Raw genomic sequence first — 21,225 nt, forward strand, 5'->3', positions numbered from 1 at the left:
CTCCTCTTTGCTTCCTCTAGCAGAGGGTAGGAAAAAATAGAGTAGACCCAGGTGTCAGAATGATCTCCCAAGGGAAAACTCTGAGAGTCCAAACTCCAGGTTTTCACTGCCGTGTGCAGAAATCACCAACAGAAGCCTGATCACCTCTGCTGACCTTGGCAGAAATAAAGTTGCTCTCCTCCAGACACTTTGTGCATTCCAAGCAATGAGAATGTCAAGACAGATGGGCTTTATTTCTGGTAAGTATTGTATATTTAGAGGGCTTGGATTGACTTTGTGGGAGTTGGGCTTGATAACCTTGCTTTGCCTTGAATAGAGGAAGGGGAAAGGGATTAGTCAGCACAAAAAATAAGCTGATTCATGCTGATGATCAGGTTCAGTACATGACCCTTATACACTATTTTTTCTTCCCCTCTATCTTGAGCAACAAGACTTGACTGATGGCTTAATTTTAAATTACTGTTTCATCATACCCTTGCTAGATCTCTCCCATTCATTACTGAAGGAACCACCCATCTGCTCACAGAGATGCTTGTGACATAAACAAGGGAGAAAATGTATGGCAAGGGCTAATCAAATATATGATATGAAGCCACCTGCTGCCCTGGTCTCCTGTCATGGCATTTAGATTGGTGGGTTTTGAACTGCCAATCATCCCATAATATAATCTCAAAATAAAAGGTGGGGCTGGAAGAGTTGATCTGTGGCATATTCAGGGAGACTGATGATATTTTTATCCTTCTTTTTAGATTTTGTCTCTGTGTTTTTTGTTTTTGGTGTGTATGTGTGTGTGTATATATACTTAAACCAGTTCTAGGATTTATGCACTGGCCCATGTTGCCTTTTTGATAATTATTGTTTTCAGTTGTATTTTGGTTGATGCTCAGAGGCCCTTTAGAAATAAACGCCTAATAACTAAAAACCTAGCAATAGATAGTGATACTGTGCAAACTGGTTGTCTAGAAACTTATAGCACACATTTTCTTCACAAACCTTTTACTTTATTTGAATGCTAGAAGCTGGGACTGGATGACAGGGGTAGATCACATGTTAATTGCCCTGTTGTGTTCAGTCCCTCAGAAGCATCCGGTACTAGTGGCCACTGACAGAAGGCAGGATACTGGGCTAGATGGACCAATTGTCTGAGCCAGTATGGTCATTCTTATGTTCCATTTGGATTACTTCGTGTAAATCTCAACGCTAACGTTAGAAAATGTACACGTCTGAGATGGCTACACTATTACAGCTAGTATGGGAAAAGGGATATTTGTTTTATTTTAAATGATTGTGTGCAGTATATATGGAATTTTCACATAGAAGTATTTGATAAAGCCCATAACTAGCAGATCTGAGCTTTGATCCTGCAGTATTCAAGCCTGCAAAACATCCATCAAAGTCAGCCCTGGCAGGGGTACTCAAACTCATTTACAATGTAAGTTCTTATTTTAAAAACATTGTCTTGTGGACCACTTCTCTACCATTGTATAACATCTTTGTGGTAACTACAGCAAATGCTTATGTGGAGAAGTAATATTACAAGTGTGTGTGTGAGTGTTAATCAGTTTAGTTAGTTGCTGGGGGGAAATCAGAGAAGCCAGCATTTTGTGACCAACCAGCTCTCAGAGGCCTATCAGCAGTCCATGGACCCCAATTTGAGAACTTCTGGATGACAAAATTCACCTCTTGAACTTTCATTGGTTAGTTCTCTGGGCTGTCAGCACTGAGTGTATCTTTGGATACTTGAGTAAATCCTACCATGTGCTGAAGGATGCAGAATCTGTAGTCTTAGTCACTATTTTTCAGTATCTTGAAAAAGTTAGCTCTTGAGCTCCAAAGTTAAATAAACAGGTAATTTGACTTGTTCAGCTATGTTTTTACTTTAAAAGTCTTACACACCATCTAGTGATGATAGTGCTCTGGAAAGGGCACGACAGTGGCTTAAAGCTTTAGCCTTGTGGCCAAATTCTGCCCTTACATACTCTGGTGTAAGTTCAATAATTCCACTGTCTCCTGGTGTGAGAGAGAGGAAAGTTTGTCTCCTTGTCAGGAATATATTTTAGAATGCCACATTTTCTTACCCTAAGAGGGAAAGACTTTGACAGTCAATATGATTGATTGTGTTTTGGTCCATTTCTTTTCCTTTAGCAAAGCAACAATCAAGTTAAAACAGACAGGAAAAACAGATCTGTGTAGCTTCTCACATTTGTATGGCCCATACGGTAGCCTCCTTTCTGCAGAATGAAGGGAAGTACTTGTAGTAACTTGCTCCAAGATGAGTCAGGAAACAGCTTATGTGGGTGAGAACAGCCTGAGTGACATGCTTCCAGTGTGACATACATCGTAATCACATATAGCACATTCACCATATCTTCAGTGTCATTCACACAAGGTGCGGTCTCTTATAAATATATAATAATTTAATGGAACTATCAAGACGTATAGCTATTCCAAACTTGAGTAACTATGTCATCATATTGCTGAAACCTTTGTCTAAAATTAGATTGTGAGCTCTTTGGAGCAGGGCCTATGTCATTTAAAAGAAATTGCTCTGTAAAGTACCTAACACATTTTTGTGAGCTGTATAAATAATAAAAGTGTGCCCCAATTTTTCTAGCCCAGACAGATTAGCTATTGGGATCTTAAAAATCATATAATTTTGCTTGTTCCTCTTGTGCTTTCCTCTATTTAATCCTGTCATGGTTCTAGCAGCTGAGTTCTCTGACAGCTATTACTGGAAACAAATGAAAGTCTGGAATCCCAAATTTTTCAAAGGGTATAAAACATGAATTTCAACAGTTCCTGAGCTGTCAGATGCTAAAATCGTGTCTGAATTAAGTATGCATGTTTGTTGAGCGTGAGGGCTGGTGCAAATAATTGGAATTGTGTGATTTTTTTTTTTAAGGACTAGTATCTCATGAACTGTAAAAAATAGACATGAATGATCACAAGATATCAGACCTTAAAACTGTCAGTAAACCCTTGATCTAACAGTACATTGTTGGCACTATGCCAGGACCTACTGTAGCAAGTCCCCGATCTCAGGCCAATATAACTTTAATTCCTTGCATGTATCCTTGTTTTACTTGAGACATTTTATTGATTTTGCTGTTCCTTATCTTTCTAATTAAAACAAGCCTTTAAAACAAAATTACTTAGTCATTTTGGTGAACAGATTTCATATATACTCCCAGTAAGGAATATACTGAGACTGCAGGTTTCGCTTTTTCTTAGGAAGCAGCATGGTATAGCACAGTGGTTTTCAACCTTTTTTCATTTGCGGACTCCAAAAAAATTTCAAATGGAGTTGCGGACCACTTTGGAAATCTTAGGCATAGCCCCAGTTGAAAACCACTGTTCTGTGGTAACAAGAATCTTTCACAGAACCTTTAGATATAGTCTGCAAACCCCTAGGGGTCCGTGGACCACAGGTTGAAAACCACTGGTGTAGCAGATTGAACCATGGGCAGTGAGCCAGGAACACAATAGTTCTAATCCCAACTCTGGTACTGACTTGTGGCTTTGGGTTTTGTTTCTAAATTGTAATTAGAGCAGAGGTTCTCAAACCATGGTCCGTGGACCACCAGTGATCCGCGAGCTCCATTCAGGTGGTCTGTGGATAGTTTTCTCTAAGGTGCATGCCTGGGCGGCCACATACAAGAGAATGAAGGGCCACCCACTTAATTAGTGGAGCCGCGCAGGCGTGGCTCCACTAATCAGTTGCCTGGACCCTGGAGAAGACGCACATGTAAGGTGAAGTGGTGGCCTTGGGGAGAATAGGGGGTAGGTGGGAGAGGGCAGTGGGATGAGAAGAGGGGGTGTGGGGAATTTGCGATGTGAAGGGCTGCAGCGGCCAGAGAAAGAGGCAACTTTCCCCAGCTCCAGGTCTGCAGCTGCTGGGGAGAGACTGCCGTCCTTCCCAGCCTCAGCTCTGTGGCTGCTGTGGCGAGGGAGAGACACTCCCCCCTTTCCAGCCCCAGCTCGGGGGCTGCCGCGGCGGGGGAGAGAGGGCACATCCATCGTATTAGAAAGGTAAGACTACTGATATTAAAATATGAGTTGTGTGCTTTTATTTGTAGAACAAAAAAATGTTAATTGTTATTTTTTTTTATATAACGCTTTTATTCAAAGCGCTTTACAATAGTTAGCTAACGGTACAAACAACATTTGGAAAGATCATTAAGTAGTCCACCGATACCCTCAGCAATTTTCAAGTGGTCTGCGGGAAAAAAAATTGAGAACCACTGAATTAGTGGATGGGTGCAGTTTACAGGCCATCATCACACAGACATTAGATTTTATGATGAGAGATTATTGAAAATCAGTTTAATCAAACAAAGGGATCTTCTGATCTCAAGAGATCAGCCACATAGCCAGGTTAATATATAACTCAGATCTTACCCAATAATCATGCTGCTGCCAATCCTTTAGTAACTAAAATCTAAAGATTTATTATAAGAGAAAAGAAGAAGAGAATTACAAATGGTTAATAGATCATTACATACAAGATTGGCAATGTTTTTATACCAGGTTTGTAGCAGTGACATTATAGACTGCTGGCTTGTAAAGTCTCTGGCAACTTCCAAAAGATTGGAAGGTCCTCAGCCCATAGTTCAAATATGCTCCTTTTAGTTGGAAGTCCACAGTCCAGAGAATCAGAGCTAGAAAGAGGAAATATGGAGATGATTCAAGGGTCTTTTATACTCCCTGCCATGTGCTTGGAATGTTACTGTTCCAAAATAAAGCTCACACATTACAGTTTGTGGAAAATTACTACTGGCACAAGAAGGAGTCCAGGGTCAGATGAGCAGGTCACATGCCTCTACATGGCTTACTGATTCACAGGGGCAGCCTTTGGCCACTTGGAAGCTAAGCGCGACTTCAGGAAGAGCCATCTGGGCAGAATGAGTTTCTTCTATGGTCCATTGTGAGAGTTAATTGCCTTGGGTGGGCCATCAACACAAAGCTGTCTGGCTTCAATGTAGATTTTACCTGGTTGGAGTTACCCCAGGAATACAAATCTATAGCCAATATTTATAACTTCAGATACAAAAATGATACGTGCATTTAAACAGGATAATCATCTTCAGTGAATCCTAATTTTTCCATTGACAACTTACATGACATACTTGTACAAGTTTTGTTGCAATTGTCAAATAGTGGGAATATTAATGATATAAATGGTCATATTTCAATCATACAACATCCTATATAGAATCTGTTTACATCATTTTCCTTGTATGTGACACTACCACAATTGCAACCAGTGGAAGAGCCCAAGCTAATTCCCTTGTTTAAAAGAAAGGCAGCTGATTGTAGATTATTGAAAGGAAGGATGATCCAATGGTTGGGGCACTAACCTAGGACTTAGGAGACCTGGGTTCAATTCTTTTCTCTGCCACAAACTTCCCATATGCCTTTGGGTAAGTCACTTTGTCTGTCTGTGCTTAGTTCCCCATCTGTAAAATGGGGATAATAATTCCTCACAGGAGTGTTGTGAAGATAAAAACATTAAAGAGTGTGATGAAATTCTGAGATCTACTGATGAAAAGCACTATTTAAGAAATACATGGTGATATTATTATTATTTTCTGGAACATCCTTCCCCTTGTCCGTCGTGCTCTGAATTTGCCTATATATTTTTACGGTGTTTGGAGGGGAAGGGGGTTTGAAGGATCTAATGGTTGGATGATTGTTTTAGTTACGTAGGTGATCTGATGGGATGAAGTTGGTGGATTGAACTTTTTTTTTATTCTTTCAGTTAAGGATTTATGTCCTCCTCGTGTGTATGGAGTTTTGTACAAAATTTCTAAAACTATGGGTAGGTATTTTAAACATAAATATGAAGAAATGAATTATCCATAGTTATTTGCACTGTTGGTGTATCCTTGTTGGTCCCAGGATCTGAGAGTGACAAGGTGGGGGAGGAAATATCTTTTATTGCTCCAAAAAAAGATATTACCTCTCTTACCTTGTCTCTCTCAAGATATAAATAATACATTTTGAAAAGCTTTACTCCACCTTGCAGGAAAAAGAAAAGAAAAAAAGTACCCTTTATTTTCTGTGCTTTCTTAAACTATTCCTTTCTGGTGCTTTAGTAATCCTCCTTTATATTCTACTTAAAATAACTAATGAATCAGTTAACTCCAGTCAAATAAGTTCTGAAAACCCCATTACATCTCAATTAGTGAAATGTACTGCTTAAGTTCCAGTTACATAGAAAATCGATAATTGTTTTAATATTTCAGTTCCATTGCACAGACAAATTAGAGCCCCTCGTCTCCAAAATACAGTTCAGATACAGACACTTAATGATTAGCAACTAAAGTGATTTTTTAAAAAGTGTAATTACCTAATTAAACTCCAAAATATCTACTTTAATTGTCCGATATAAAAGAGAAATGGAAGACAAATTAAAATTTTGTGCAGCAGACATATTGTAAGAGGAAATATTCTTCACAGAGCCATATCTCAGACCATACTTGTGCTTAGACTAAAGGTAACTCTGGATATTAGCCCTTTACATCTGCATAGCTCAGCTTTGCACCGGTCCACCATACCCTTACTACGGTTGGTGAAGTGGGTGGCGGTTCTTCTTCCTGGCCCCTGGAGCAAGGTTCTGAGCCATTATGTGGGGTGGTGAGCTCATGCAAATGCGTTCCCTGCTGCCCCTTCCCACCACAAGTGGTTTTTTATCTAGCCTGTTTGTGTGTCTTGCTGCTCCTCCTCTCTCGTAGTACCCTAAAATTGTATAGCTACCCCTGTGGAGCTGCTGTGGGAGAAGGAAGGGGGCAAGAGCTGGGTCTCAAAACTAGTTCCCTTCTCCATTCCTCCCCCCAAAAAGATCCCTTTGGCTCATTCCTAAGTACAAGCATTAGGTATTGACACCCAACTCGCTAACAGTGAGCCGGGAAGGAAACTAGACCTAAAAGATGTGCTTTGTATGTGCATTTCCTTCCTGATGTAATCTTTCAGAACTCAGTTGGGGTAGAGATGTAAAGTGATCTCCAAGAGTCAGGAAGGAATTTTACTGCCATGTATAGTATTGCACTTTAGCCCATATAGCTAGTGTGGGCTGCTTCACCTTCTGAGGCAGGATACAAGATTTTGATTAACAATATGTAATATGTGCACCACGATGAAATGCAGTAGTTGTTTGTGAATTTACAGTCTAAGCCACTAGGCTATTTGTCACTAAAAACTAAACTACAGGGAGTTATTTTGGATTTGGGAGAAGGCCAGTGTATTTCATATTAATAGGCTGACTATGTGCCATTATGCAGTTGCCATTAAGATATAAAGTAAAACTACAAATTAAATGTATCCTTGCTAGAAAGATGCCCATAGCATTTATGAAAGATGATGGAACCTAGCTATTTTTCAATAGCAGCAAGTTTCTGTTGCAGTGTAGTGCTTTTTAATGTAAAATCTTCACTTCTAGATATTGAATTTGACTTCCCTGTACCTTTATAAAGAGAAGAATTTGAAAGCCTCGTCATAATTCAAAAAGTGTGCTGCACACGGTGTTGGAACACACTTCAGTATTCAGTCTCCCAATGCAATTTTTTAACTTTTGTTTTTTATAAATTTCCAAGTATGTTTAACAATACAGCTTTGCATGGGAGCAGAGAGTGTAGTCCAACATTTAGAAGAGTGGACTTGGTATGCGGATATTTGGGTATATTCATAGCTGTACTCCATCTTCAGTGTATGACACTGAGCAAAAGTCAGCCACTGTCTCAGTTTCCTATCTGTAATATGAATATTATATTTAAGTGCCTCTTATGGGTGGGATTTGTTAAAATGTATTCAGATGCAGGGAACTATATAAGTGCAAAGTAGTGTGTGTTTATTTTGGGGTTTTATGCATTTATTTTGTATCCTAATGGTAATGCTCTGAGCCTTCCATGTGGGAACAGAGTATTGCTCGATGTTTGAGATTTACTCCTCTGGAAAATTAACAAGCAATACTGATGGTCTCCAAAGGAGTTCCGGTCCAGGAGGATGGTGCATATGACTTGGGTTTACAGGAGTGAGGGATTTTAATTGGTGGAAGTGGGAGTCCACAAAGCTCCAACAGGACTGCAGAGTCCCTTGGAATAAAAAGAACACAAAAGGCAACCTTAACAATGCATTAACCTAAGGGTATGTCTACACTACGAGAGTAGTTCGATTGTACTTAAATCGAATATGTGGAATCGATATTACAAAGTTGAACGTGTGTATCCACTCTAAGGACAGTAATTCGACTTTGTGAGTCCACACTAACGGGGCAAGCGTCGACATTGGAAGCGGTGCACTGTGGACAGCTATCCCATAGTTCCCGCAGTCCCCGCTGCCCATTGGAATTCTGGGTCGAGCCCCCAATGCCTGCTGGGGAAAAAAATGTGTCGAGGGTGGTTTTGGGTAACTGTCGTCATCCAACCGTCACTCCCGCCCTCCCTCCCTGAAAGCGCCGGCGGGCAATCAGTTCGCACACTTTTCTGGTGAGTGACAGCGCGGACGCCACAGCACTGCGAGCATGGAGCCCGCTGCGACCACCACTGCAGTTATGGCCGTTGTCAACACCTCGCACCTTATCATCCACCTTTTCCAGAGGCAGATGCTGAGAAATCGGGCGAGGAGGCTACGGCAGCGCGGTGAGGACATGAAGTCTGAGAGTGGCACAGACCTCTCACAAAGCACGGGACCCTACGCCGTGAACATCATGGTGGCAATGGGTCATGTTGATGCTGTGGAACGGCGATTCTGGGCCCGGGAAACAAGCACGGACTGGTGGGACCGCATATTGCTGCAGGTCTGGGATGAATCACAGTGGCTGCGAAACTTTTGTATGCGGAAGGGAACTTTCCTGGAACTTTGTGAGTTGCTGTCCCCTGCCCTAAAGCGCAAGGACACCCGGATGCGAGCAGCCCTGACTGTCCAGAAGCGAGTGGCCATAGCCCTCTGGAAGCTTGCAACGCCAGACAGCTACCGGTCAGTCGCGAATCACTTTGGCGTCGGCAAATCTACCATGGGGGTTGCTGTGATGCAAGTAGCCAACGCAATCGTTGAGCTACTGCTGTCAAAGGTAGTGACCCTTGGAAAAGTCCAGGTCATCATAGATGGCTTCGCCACGATGGGATTCCCAAACTGCGGTGGGGCTATAGATGGAACTCACATCCCTATCCTGGGACCGGACCACCAGGCCAGCCAGTACATTAACCGAAAGGGCTACTTTTCAATGGTGCTGCAAGCACTGGTGGACCATAGGGGACGTTTTACAAACATCAACGTAGGATGGCCGGGCAAGGTTCATGACGCTCGTGTTTTCAGGAACTCTGGTCTGTTTAGACGGCTGCAGGAAGGTATTTCCTTCCCGGACCAGAAAATAACTGTTGGGGATGTGGAGATGCCTATAGTGATCCTCGGGGACCCAGCCTACCCGCTAATGCCCTGGCTCATGAAGCCCTATACAGGCGCCCTGGACACTGAAAAAGAACTCTTCAACTACCGTCTGAGCAAGTGCAGAATGGTGGTGGAGTGTGCTTTTGGACATCTCAAGGGGAGATGGAGAAGCTTACTGACTCGCTCTGATCTCAGCGAAACCAATATCCCCATTGTTATTGCAGCTTGCTGTGTGCTCCACAATCTCTGTGAGCGCAAGGGGGAGACCTTTATGGCGGGGTGGGAGGTTGAGGCGAATAGCCTGGCCGCTGATTACGCCCAGCCAGACAGCCATGCGATTAGAAGAGCCCAGCGGGATGCGCTGTGCATCCGGGAGGCTTTGAAAGCTAGGTTCCTCAGTGAGCAGGGTAACCTGTGACTATTAAGTTTGTTTAAAGAGAAGCTGAACCTGCTCCCATTTCTTTACCCACTTACTGTTGACTATCCTCTCCAGCTACATACCCCGTTCACCCCGTCCCCCCCCTTCCAACACACATTTAAAAATAAAATAAATGGAACTTTGTTAATGAACACCATTTTCTTTATTACGGATTTCGTGGTAAAGTGTTGAAACTGGGACACAGACTGTGGTGGGGAGCGGGTGTAGTGATGGAAAGAACGCTTCTAAACTCAAGGAATGACAGGCTCCTGCTCCTAGAGTGGGCCGCAGTGGTGGACTGGTTGTTTCAACGGAGCCTGCCACCCCTCCTTTTCGGGACTCTGTGTGTGGGGGCTATTTGACTTTGTGGCGGGGGAGGACGGTTACAGATCCCCTGCTGCGTGGCTCTGTGATCCAGGATAAGGACCGCTGCATAAGATCTCTATCCGCCCTCCCCCGCCACAAAGTCACATGGCCCCCACCACACAGAACATGAAAACCACCTCCCAGACTGACCAGGGTGCCTAGTGACTGCAATGTGTGTGTGACCTTCTGCTGAACCTGCCCCCATGTCTGTACCCTGGTAAAGGTGACTGTCCTCTCCAATTACTAACCCCTTTCCCCCCTTCAAACACACTCTCCCCTAAAAGAACATGATGGAAACAGTAATTAACAGAAACGTATCTTTTATTAGCAACTACACAGTTAGGGGATGAAACTGGGACGGGGGCTTGGGTGAGGCGGGAAGGAAAGGACTTATCAAATTTTTGGGAATGAGAGCCTTCTGGTACTTGAGCAGTCTGCAGGGGTGGAGTGACAGTTTTCACGCCCCCTGCCGCCCCTCCTTCTTGGGACTTTGGGTGAGGGAGGTATGGGAGTTTGTGGCGGGGGAGGGCGGTTAGAGATAGACTGCAGCGGGGCTCTGTCCTCCTGCCTCCGGTCCTGCAGAACATCCACAAGGCGCCGGAGCATGTCCGTTTGCTCCCTCATTAATCCAAGCAGCGTTTGAGTCGCCTGCTGGTCTTCCTGCCGCCACCTCTCCTCCTGTTCACTGTGTGCTCGCTGGTATTGTGATATGTTCTCCCTCCACTGGGTCTGCTGAGCCGCATTGGCTCGGGAGCAGCCCATAAGTTCTGAGAACATGTCGTCCCGTGTCCTTTTCTTTCTCCGCCTAATCTGTGCCAGCCTCTGCGAGGGGGATGCCAGGGTAGGTCGGGAGACATTCGCAGCTGTGGGATGGGAAAAAGGGAGTGAATTCCTCACAAAGATAATTTTTTGTGAACAATGAACATAACCTTTCTCTGTGAACAAGACCATGCACAGCACCTATCACATGCGTACGCAGGACAAGGTCGAATTTTCGGCCTTTGCATTCAGTGCCTGGGGTCTTGCAGTGGAGATCAGACAAGCGGGGCAGGACAGCGGAATTCGGGTAGCAGGCTGACATGGTAAGCCGTAGACTTTTGGCTGCTTAAAACTTAAATTATAGCAGTGCTCTCCTTTCACGTTCAAAGCAATGCTCCTATCATTGGCCAGTTCCTGCTGCCAGCAATCCGGCAAGCATGAACTCTGCCCCTGTCCCACCCCCTCGCGGCTGTCCCCAGGAAAGATCCCTGTATGCTGCCCCCTCCCGCCTCCACCGCGTGGCTGTAAACCGCCGGTGACAGTTCTGTAAAGGAACAGGCAAGCAGTCCCAATAGTAACATTCCCCTAATTCTAAGCAGGTCACCATGAGCAACATCACTCTGCTGAGAATTTCTGAGACCGAGAAAGAACGCATGCTGCGTGAAAGCCAGCAAAAACCAGGGCCGTATGCCACCATGCTCTGCAAGGCAATGATCCCAGAGTACTTGATGATAGCCTGGCGAGGAAAAGTTTCCTACCACGGAGGACACAGTAAGGCCGCTCTCCCCAGGAACCTCATGCAAAGGCTTTCCAATTACCTCCAGGAGAGTTTTGTGGAGATGTCCCATGAGGATTTCAGCTCTATCCCTGGATATATAGACCTTCTTTTCCAGTAGTTGCACTGGAAAGGACTAAAAAGTAGAGCGCCTAGGGCAAACTAATCATGATAAACCAGACATTGTTAGATTCTTTTGCAGTAGTTGCACTACCAAGGACTAAAACGTTAAGCGCCTAGGGCAAACAAATCATGAAAAATCCATTGTTAATATTCCTGTTCTGTTCAAAATAAATGTTTACATATTTAAAACACTTACCAACTGATCCTTCCCCTGATTCAGGGTCTGGGTTAACGTCTGGGAACGGTTGGTAGGGGATCTCTGTGAGGGTGATGAAGAGATCCTGGCTGTCTGGGAAATCAGCGTTGTAAGCGCTGTCGACTGCCTCGTCCTCCTTCTCACCTTCCTCATCTTCCCCGTCCGCTAACATCTCCGAGGAAGCGGGCATCGACAATATCCCATCCTCAGAGTCCACGGTCAGTGGTGGGGTAGTGGTGGAGGCCGCACCTAGAATGGAATAAAGTGCCTCATAGAAACGGCATGTCTGGGGCTGGGATCCAGAGCGTCTGTTTAACTCTTTGGTCTTCTGGTACGCTTATCTCAGCTCCTTAATTTTCACGCAGCACTGCGTTGCATCCCGGCTGTACCCTCTCTCTGTCATGCCTTTTGAGATCTTCTCATAGATCTTTGCAGTCCGTCTTTTCAATCGCAGCTCCGAAAGCACGGACTCATCGCCCCACACAGTGATCAGATCCAGGACTTCCCGATCAGTTCATGCTGGGGCCCTCTTTCTATTCTGAGATTGCATGGTCACCTCTGCTGGAGAACTCTGCATCGTTGCCAGTGCTGCTGAGCTCGCCACGATGTCCAAACAGGAAATGAGATTCAAACTGGCCAGACAGGAAAAGGAATTCAAATTTTCCCGGGGCTTTTCCTGTGTGGCTGGTCAGAGCATCCGAGCTCGGACTGCTGTCCAGAGCGTCAACAGAGTGGTGCACTGTGGGATAGTTCCCGGAGCTATTAGCATCGATTTCCATCCACACCTACCCTAATTCGACATGGCCATGTCGAATTTAGCGCTACTCCCCTCGTTGGGGAGGAGTACAGAATCGAATTTAAGAGACCTCTATGTCGAACTAAATAGCTTCGTTGTTTGGACGGGTGCAGGGTTAATTCGATTTAACGCTGCTAAATTCGACATAACCTCCTGGTGTAGACCAGGCCTTAGAAAACATGAATGAAATCCTGGCTCCATTGAAATCAATGAGATCTTTGCTGTGGACTTCAATGAGACTAGGATTTTCACCTCGTATGTACAGTTAACTGTTTCTAAAAAAATAAGTCTGAAAATACTTAAAAAGTTAAGCAGAGAAGTGCAACCCAGAACTGTAGGTAAAACTTCTGTGTGGGAAAAAATAGGAGCAGTCTAGCATAACAAGACATGGCTTTTCTCTGGAATCCTCTTTATCTTAGTACCCCCTCCAAACACTGACTAGGCTTACCTGGATCAACTTGAGAGCTGAGAAGATCACAAGACATGGTTGCAGGCTGGTGACTTTTTTGAGTAATTTGAATTCCTTGGATCACCAGGGAATGAGCTAAGGACTAGAAATAAAATCAGAGACTGAATTCTCTGTTGGCCCAAGCAAATGCAACTCCAGTGAGGTTGAGTTGGCACTGCACCCATTTACACCAGCAATGCATTTTACCCAAGTGTGTCATCTACAGTATTGCCAACCCCAGCCATTCAGAAATCATGATCTTGGCCCCAAAAATCATGAGGTTTTTAAAAAGAAATAAATAAATTTTGGATTATTTGTATTTGCCTTCTAGTTTTGGAGCCTTCAGGATGCACTCAGTTCATATATTCAAGCTTTTTCTCTGCAGCCACGAGGGCTTGAAACTTGTTTTAAATGTAAGTTGAGGAGTTGGGGCTTTAAGTAATGCATCAGATATCGGAAGGCTCATGATAAAATTGTGTGAGTTGGCAGCACAGCACCTAACACTGATCAGTATGTTCATTAGGCAGGACAGCAACCACAGAACACTAGGTAGTCTCAGATGGTCACCCTGCTGCCATTAAAACCAGCCCAAACCTGGTAACCTTTAGAAAGATGAGTAAACCCAACTTTTTAAGTATGCCATTGCAAATTTACTGTTATTTACTGAAGCAAAATAAACTACACCTCAGGTGACAGTTTGGAAATTTGAGGGATGATGTGACAATAAGAGGATGCTATCCCTGAGTAACAACAAGCTCCAACAGATCCCAATGCTTGATCTGATTAATAAGCTTACTACTGAGAGAGCTAGTAGTGACCTTGATATTTAGGTTGCCTAACAGTTTCCGTTACTTTTTCTGACACCTCTACTATTTGCAGCAGGCCTTTAAAATTCAGTAGAGAGAAAGCCCTCAGGCTAGAGAAGTGCCTTTTGCTCAGCTGTAGCTAAGTTACAGATTGTTAAAAATCATGATTTTCCCTGCTCTGGTTTGTGTTTTTTCAGGAAAATTTTGGAAGCATGACAAAATAATAACTGAACACAAACATTTGAAAGATTCTGGGCTTATGGTGCCATGAAGGTCCCAGAAGGTGCAGTGGCACACACTGCATTGAGAATCCTGGGTTGCTGCTGGAGCAGCAGTGGGACGTGGCGAGCCATATCGAGCTCCCTCCAACCCTCACCACAACGTTATACCTGGCACGTTGCCCCAGAATCACATCCCCATCCCTCCCTCTCTGAGGGGGCACCAAACTGAGCAGGTGCTCCCCCAATTCCTGGGTTTGTGGGAAAAGACCCAGACTGGGCTCCCTCCATAAGTGTCCTGGACTAAGTGTACATAGCCCCAACCCATTCCTCCCCTCTGGAAACACAACATGGGATAGAAGCACTCCAGCTCCCAAGGAGTGGGAAAGAGAAAGGGCTGGACTGGGCTCCCTCTGAACCCTGCACATGGAACCAGAATCCTATTTTCCTACTGCAGATGATAACCTTCTCCTGCTATTAGCTAATGTTAGGTCCTGTACTTCAAGCTATGCTGCAGTGCTGAAAGTTTTGTGTCCAAACCTTCATAATGATACATAATGGAGGGATTGTTACAGTTGTACATAATAGAATTTATTTTTACATTTAAAAAAACTGGGAAATTACATACAAATAACCTGTGTATCTGGATTATGAGATAGTCTTTAATTACATGATCACATACTATTTTTCCACAGCATTCTGGTTCATTCAGGGCACAGGATGATCCACAAAGGGGTAGAATTAAGGCTGTATGAGCAACTGCAAATCTGGCATTTCCTAATGTTTGAGTGCTTGATTTTCCAACCTAAACATCTTTCTTTTAATATCAACACAACAAAGAGTCTGGTGGCACCTTAAAGACTAACAGATTTATTTGGGCATAAGCTTTCGTGAGTAAAAACCTCACTTCTTCGGATGCATAGAGTGAAAGCTACAGATGCAGGCATTATATACAGACACATAGAGAGCAGGGAGTTACTTCACAAGTGGCGAACCGTGTTGACAAGGCCAATTCAATCAGGGTGGATGTAGTCCACTCCCAATAATAGATGAGGAGGTGTCAATTCCAGGAGAGGAAAAGCTGCTTCTGTAGTGAGCCAGCCACTCCCAATCCCTATTCAAGCCCAGATTAATGGTGTTGAATTTGCAAATGAATTTTAGTTCTGCTGTTTCTCTTTGAAGTCTGTTTCTGAAGTTTTTTTGTTCAATGACAGTGACTTTTAAATCTGTGATAGAATGACCAGGGAGATTGAAGTGTTCACTTACTGGCTTGTGTATGTTACCGTTCCTGATGTCCGATTTGTGTCCATTTATTCTTTTGCGGAGGGACTGTCCGGTTTGGCCAATGTACATGGCAGAGGGGCATTGCTGGCACATGATGGCATATATGACATTAGTGGATGTGCAGGTGAATGAGCCCCTGATGGTGTGGCTGATGTGGTTGGGTCCTCTGATGCTGTTGCCAGAGTAGATATGGGGACAGAGTAGGCAACGAGGTTTGCTACAGGGATAGGTTCCTGGGTTGGTGTTTCTGTGGTGTGGTGTGTAGTTGCTGGTGAGTATTTGCTTCAGGTTGGGGGGTTGTCTGTAAGCAAGGACTGGCCTGCCTCCCAAGGTCTGTGAGAGTGAGGGATCATTTTCCAGGATAGGTTGTAGGTCGTGGATAATGCGCTGGAGAGGTTTTAGCTGGGGGCTGTATGTGATGGCCAGTGGTGTTCTGTTATTGTCCTTGTTGGGCCTGTCCTGTAGTAGGTGATTTCTGGGTACCCGTCTTGCTCTGTCAATCTGTTTCCTCACTTCCCCAGGTGGGTATTGTAGTTTTACGAATGCTTGATAAAGATCTTGTAGGTGTTTGTCTCTGTCTGAGGGGTTGGAGCAAATTCGGTTGTATCTTAGGGCTTGGCTGTAGACAATGGATCGTATGATGTGTCTTGGATGGAAGCTGGAGGCATGTAGGTACGTATAGCGGTCAGTAGGTTTCCGGTATAGGGTGGTGTTTATGTGACCATCACTTATTTGTACTGTAGTGTCCAGGAAGTGGATCTCTTGTGTGGACTGGTCCAGGCTGAGGTTGATGGTGGGGTGGAAATTGTTGAAGTCCAGGTGGAATTCTTCAAGGGCCTCCTTTCCGTGGGTCCATATGATGAAGATGTCATCAATGTAGCGCAAGTTGTTGCGCAACATCACTTGTCCCATAACCTCAGCCGTACAGAACGCAATGCCATCCACAGCCTCAGAAACAACTCTGACATTATCATCAAAGGGGCTGACAAAGGAGGTGCTGTAGTCATAATGAACAGGTCAGATTATGAACAGGAGGCTGCCAGGCAACTCTCCAAGACCACATTCTACAGGCCACTATCCTCTGATCCTACTGAGGAATACCAAAAGAAACTACACCATCTGCTCAAGAAACTCCCAGCTACAGTACGGAAACAAATCTACATGGACACACCCCCAGAACCCCGACCAGGGGTATTCTATCTGCTACCCAAGATCCATAAACCCGGAAACCCTGGACGCCCCATCATCTCAGGCATTGGTACTCTGACAGCAGGATTATCTGGCTATTTGGACACTCTCCTCAGACCCTATGCTACCAGCACTCCCAGCTATCTTCGAGACACCACCGACTTCCTGAGGAAACTACAGTGCATTGACGTTCTTCCTGAAAACACCATCCTGGCCACCATGGATGTAGAAGCACTTTATACCAATATTCCACATGAGGATGGACTACAAGCTGTCAGGAACAGTATCCCTGATGAGGCCACAGCAAGCCTGGTGGCTGAGCTTTGTGACTTTGTCCTCACCCACAACCACTTCAGATTTGGGGACAACTTACACCTTCAAGTCAGTGGCACTGCTATGGGTACCCGCATGGCCCCACAGTATGCCAACATTTTTATGGCTGACTTAGAACAACGCTTCCTCAGCTCTCGTCCCCTAGTGCCCCTCCTCTACTTGCGCTACATTGATGACATCTTCATCATATGGACCCACGGAAAGGAGGCCCTTGAAGAATTCCACCTGGACTTCAACAATTTCCACCCCACCATCAACCTCAGCCTGGACCAGTCCACACAAGAGATCCACTTCCTGGACACTACAGTACAAATAAGTGATGGTCACATAAACACCACCCTATACCGGAAACCTACTGACCGCTATACGTACCTACATGCCTCCAGCTTCCATCCAAGACACATCATACGATCCATTGTCTACAGCCAAGCCCTAAGATACAACCGAATTTGCTCCAACCCCTCAGACAGAGACAAACACCTACAAGATCTTTATCAAGCATTCGTAAAACTACAATACCCACCTGGGGAAGTGAGGAAACAGATTGACAGAGCAAGACGGGTACCCAGAAATCACCTACTACAGGACAGGCCCAACAAGGACAATAACAGAACACCACTGGCCATCACATACAGCCCCCAGCTAAAACCTCTCCAGCGCATTATCCACGACCTACAACCTATCCTGGAAAATGATCCCTCACTCTCACAGACCTTGGGAGGCAGGCCAGTCCTTGCTTACAGACAACCCCCCAACCTGAAGCAAATACTCACCAGCAACTACACACCACACCACAGAAACACCAACCCAGGAACCTATCCCTGTAGCAAACCTCGTTGCCTACTCTGTCCCCATATCTACTCTGGCAACAGCATCAGAGGACCCAACCACATCAGCCACACCATCAGGGGCTCATTCACCTGCACATCCACTAATGTCATATATGCCATCATGTGCCAGCAATGCCCCTCTGCCATGTACATTGGCCAAACCGGACAGTCCCTCCGCAAAAGAATAAATGGACACAAATCGGACATCAGGAACGGTAACATACACAAGCCAGTAAGTGAACACTTCAATCTCCCTGGTCATTCTATCACAGATTTAAAAGTCACTGTCATTGAACAAAAAAACTTCAGAAACAGACTTCAAAGAGAAACAGCAGAACTAAAATTCATTTGCAAATTCAACACCATTAATCTGGGCTTGAATAGGGATTGGGAGTGGCTGGCTCACTACAGAAGCAGCTTTTCCTCTCCTGGAATTGACACCTCCTCATCTATTATTGGGAGTGGACTACATCCACCCTGATTGAATTGGCCTTGTCAACACGGTTCGCCACTTGTGAAGTAACTCCCTGCTCTCTATGTGTCTGTATATAATGCCTGCATCTGTAGCTTTCACTCTATGCATCCGAAGAAGTGAGGTTTTTACTCACGAAAGCTTATGCCCAAATAAATCTGTTAGTCTTTAAGGTGCCACCAGACTCTTTGTTGTTTTTGTAGATACAGACTAACACGGCTACCCCCTGATACTTTCTTTTAATATATATTTTTCTTTGTAATATAGTACTGTATATATACTTGTTGACCAGTAAAGTCTTCACGATTGCAAAAATCCACCCTTGCTTTCCCTTTCTTTTTAATATGAAACCTTCTGAAATCCGTCTTGTTCCCCTGCAAACTCCTCTGGAATTCCTTACATTAGAGCTGTCAGAAGGATTAGGAATCTGCAGTGTAAACATTTGATGAACGCCAGCATGTTTCCCAAGTGATAACAAAATTCATTTACTGTTGATGCCCGATATGTGATATTTTAATGTTCATACATTTTTTCTAAACAGCAGTTTTGTTTTGGTTTATCAAATCAAGTGTTCATCTTGTTGGGCTACCTACATGCCATGTTTGGGGTTCTAGAAATTGACTTCTCTGAATACACCCCTTTTTTAAAAAATGTAATAAGTATAGAAAACATTTTCTTCACTGAAAATCAACTGCATGGTTTCCTTCAAACTTTCAAAAAGCATTAATTTAGACTGAGAAATGTATTTACTAGAGCCATGATGGTGAGAGTCATGTGTCAAGCCTAACCAATTGTAAGAGGAGATATTCATTTTAAATTTTAAGCGATATCTGTACAGGAGTTGGTGAAAACTCTTTCCGCCACCACAGCATCTGCAAAGTCCTAAACTGCAGAACTGTTTGGGGCAGTGGCCCTGCCAAATCCTAGTTATTGTCACACAGTTATAAAGTGGAATCTTTTCCAGTTGTGAGAATTTTATGTTGCTGAAGGAAATCATTTGGATCTGTTACTGAGCCTCTGTTGTGGCAAAGCCGTGTCTTGAGGGAATAAATTCTATGTCTATTCCACTTGAATTGAGGTCATTGTTGCTCACTGAAGTGGTGACAGAGCTGCAGGCTGTAGTTTATAAACTAGACCCAAGTTTTTCCTGACTGAGGAATGCCAGCAAGGAAATGTTGTGTTCTCTGTCAGTGGAGATTCTTAGTGCCTCCCTTCAGAAGAGCAGCCTCATTCTTGAGGTATCACTTGATGTGGAAAATGTTTCCAGCTATGGATCTGTTTTGAACCTTTATTTGGGCTGATTAAGAAGATTATAACAGCCCAGTAAATCAGACAGCCTCCAGAATTCTCAGGATTTCTTGACTCCATGCAGTAGCGTTTCAGGTTTCAGTAAGGTACATAAATTGCACTAATAGTGCTGGTTAATATCTTTTCCTGACAGTGAATGAAGGTCACGACCATGCTGATCCTATCTTTTTCCTTTTTTTTAAGCTCTCATCTACCTTCCATGCTGTTGATCATGAAGTTTTTTTGACACATCTGTGGTTCATACCCAGAGGTACATGGAGCCACTCTATTTCTTTCTTTTTTAAAAGATCCCAGAGCGGTACTATTAGATGATTAGCCACTCCTACTCTCCTATGATGACTCCATCCATTTCCCTTTTCCTCTAGGCTTCTAGATAGCTCCATGGCTTACTTATGATTGACTAACAGGGATAGCAAGAATTTTGATGTTCCTATCACTTCCCATTTAACTTTAGAATAGGTATAATTTTCATTCACAGATTGAGATTAGAGCCTAATGTTTCTAGTAAAAAAACCTTTCCAATGTATGTTCTATTAGTGTAAATGCTTCAAAGTCACAGAGAAGTTGAAAAATGGGGAAACCGTGTAAAGCAACCCTGGCATTCTTGCTGAATTTATTTGCTTTCAGAGCATGCTGCCAGGGTTCTCCATTTTCCCCCACTGATTTTGCAAAGGTGGTGTGTGGAGGGATATGGGGATGGGGTGGTGGAGATTGAATTTTGTTGCTTTGGTCAGGTAAATAGTTCTGTTATAGATTTCCATTTCTTGTGTGTATTCTTTTGTACAAGAATCTAGAACTGTGTTATATGTACTTTTAAAGGAATGTTAATAAATATATATATAAAAAAAACTGGACTGTGTGCTCTTGATATACAGTGACCTCAGTTCAGCTGCACAGAGTACAAGTTAGCACAGACTTTGGTCCAGAATGTTTAAACTCCACCTTCCCTCCCTCGTCCTTTCTTCTCTCTCACTCCCTCCCTGCTTCCCTCCCTCTTCTTAGTTCTACAGTGCATACATAGCTTGTTGTATTTGCATATATGTGGTAAGGCTGTGTAATAAAATATCCTGTTTGTAATGAAAAAGTACCAGGGTACAGAGTTTTAAGACTATTCTTGAATTTTCGTGATTACTATCTGGGTGTGCAATATACACACACATTCTTGCATACTTTTTACTGTTATGTATCACCTTTCATCCCAAAGCGCTTTCCAAAAAGTAGCGTATACATATAGTCCCACTGAAATTCAACCACCTCTTGTTTGGAAGGCAACAGTCAGTTAGTGCACTGTATGGCCAATAATATGTAAAGCAATCCATAAAGGTTAACAAAGTAACTCAAACAGTGAAGAGTTCTGGGTAACAGCACCAGTGCAAACCCCTACTCTAGTACCATAGCATATATAATATCCAGGCAGAGCAGACAGGAAATTTTAAGGTCTTCTCTGAGAAGGACACACAGTGAACTGTATAGAATTTAATTCATCTGTGCAAGAAGAATGAAGGGCTAAGTCAACCCTGC

At 43.8% G+C, this 21,225-nt stretch overlaps 1 protein-coding gene across 9 annotated transcripts in view; it reads left to right on the top strand.

The window, feature by feature from the left end:
- Positions 1–21,225, top strand: part of TMEM266 (transmembrane protein 266) — a 129,463-nt gene that overhangs the window by 23,739 nt on the left and 84,499 nt on the right. For 4 of the 9 annotated variants that reach the window (XM_065558381.1, XM_065558388.1, XM_065558383.1 and 1 more), the window contains one exon: positions 5,759–5,818. The exons of 3 other annotated variants lie outside the window; for them this stretch is intronic. The gene's annotated coding sequence lies outside the window, so the exon portion shown is untranslated. Of the gene's footprint in view, positions 1–119; positions 240–5,758; positions 5,819–21,225 lie in introns of those variants that run through there. 2 more of the 9 variants (XM_065558382.1, XM_065558385.1) reach the window with 2 other exon arrangements.

This window comes from Chrysemys picta, chromosome 10, assembly GCF_011386835.1.
Source record: "Chrysemys picta bellii isolate R12L10 chromosome 10, ASM1138683v2, whole genome shotgun sequence".
In the NCBI taxonomy this organism is placed as follows: Eukaryota; Metazoa; Chordata; order Testudines; family Emydidae; genus Chrysemys; species Chrysemys picta.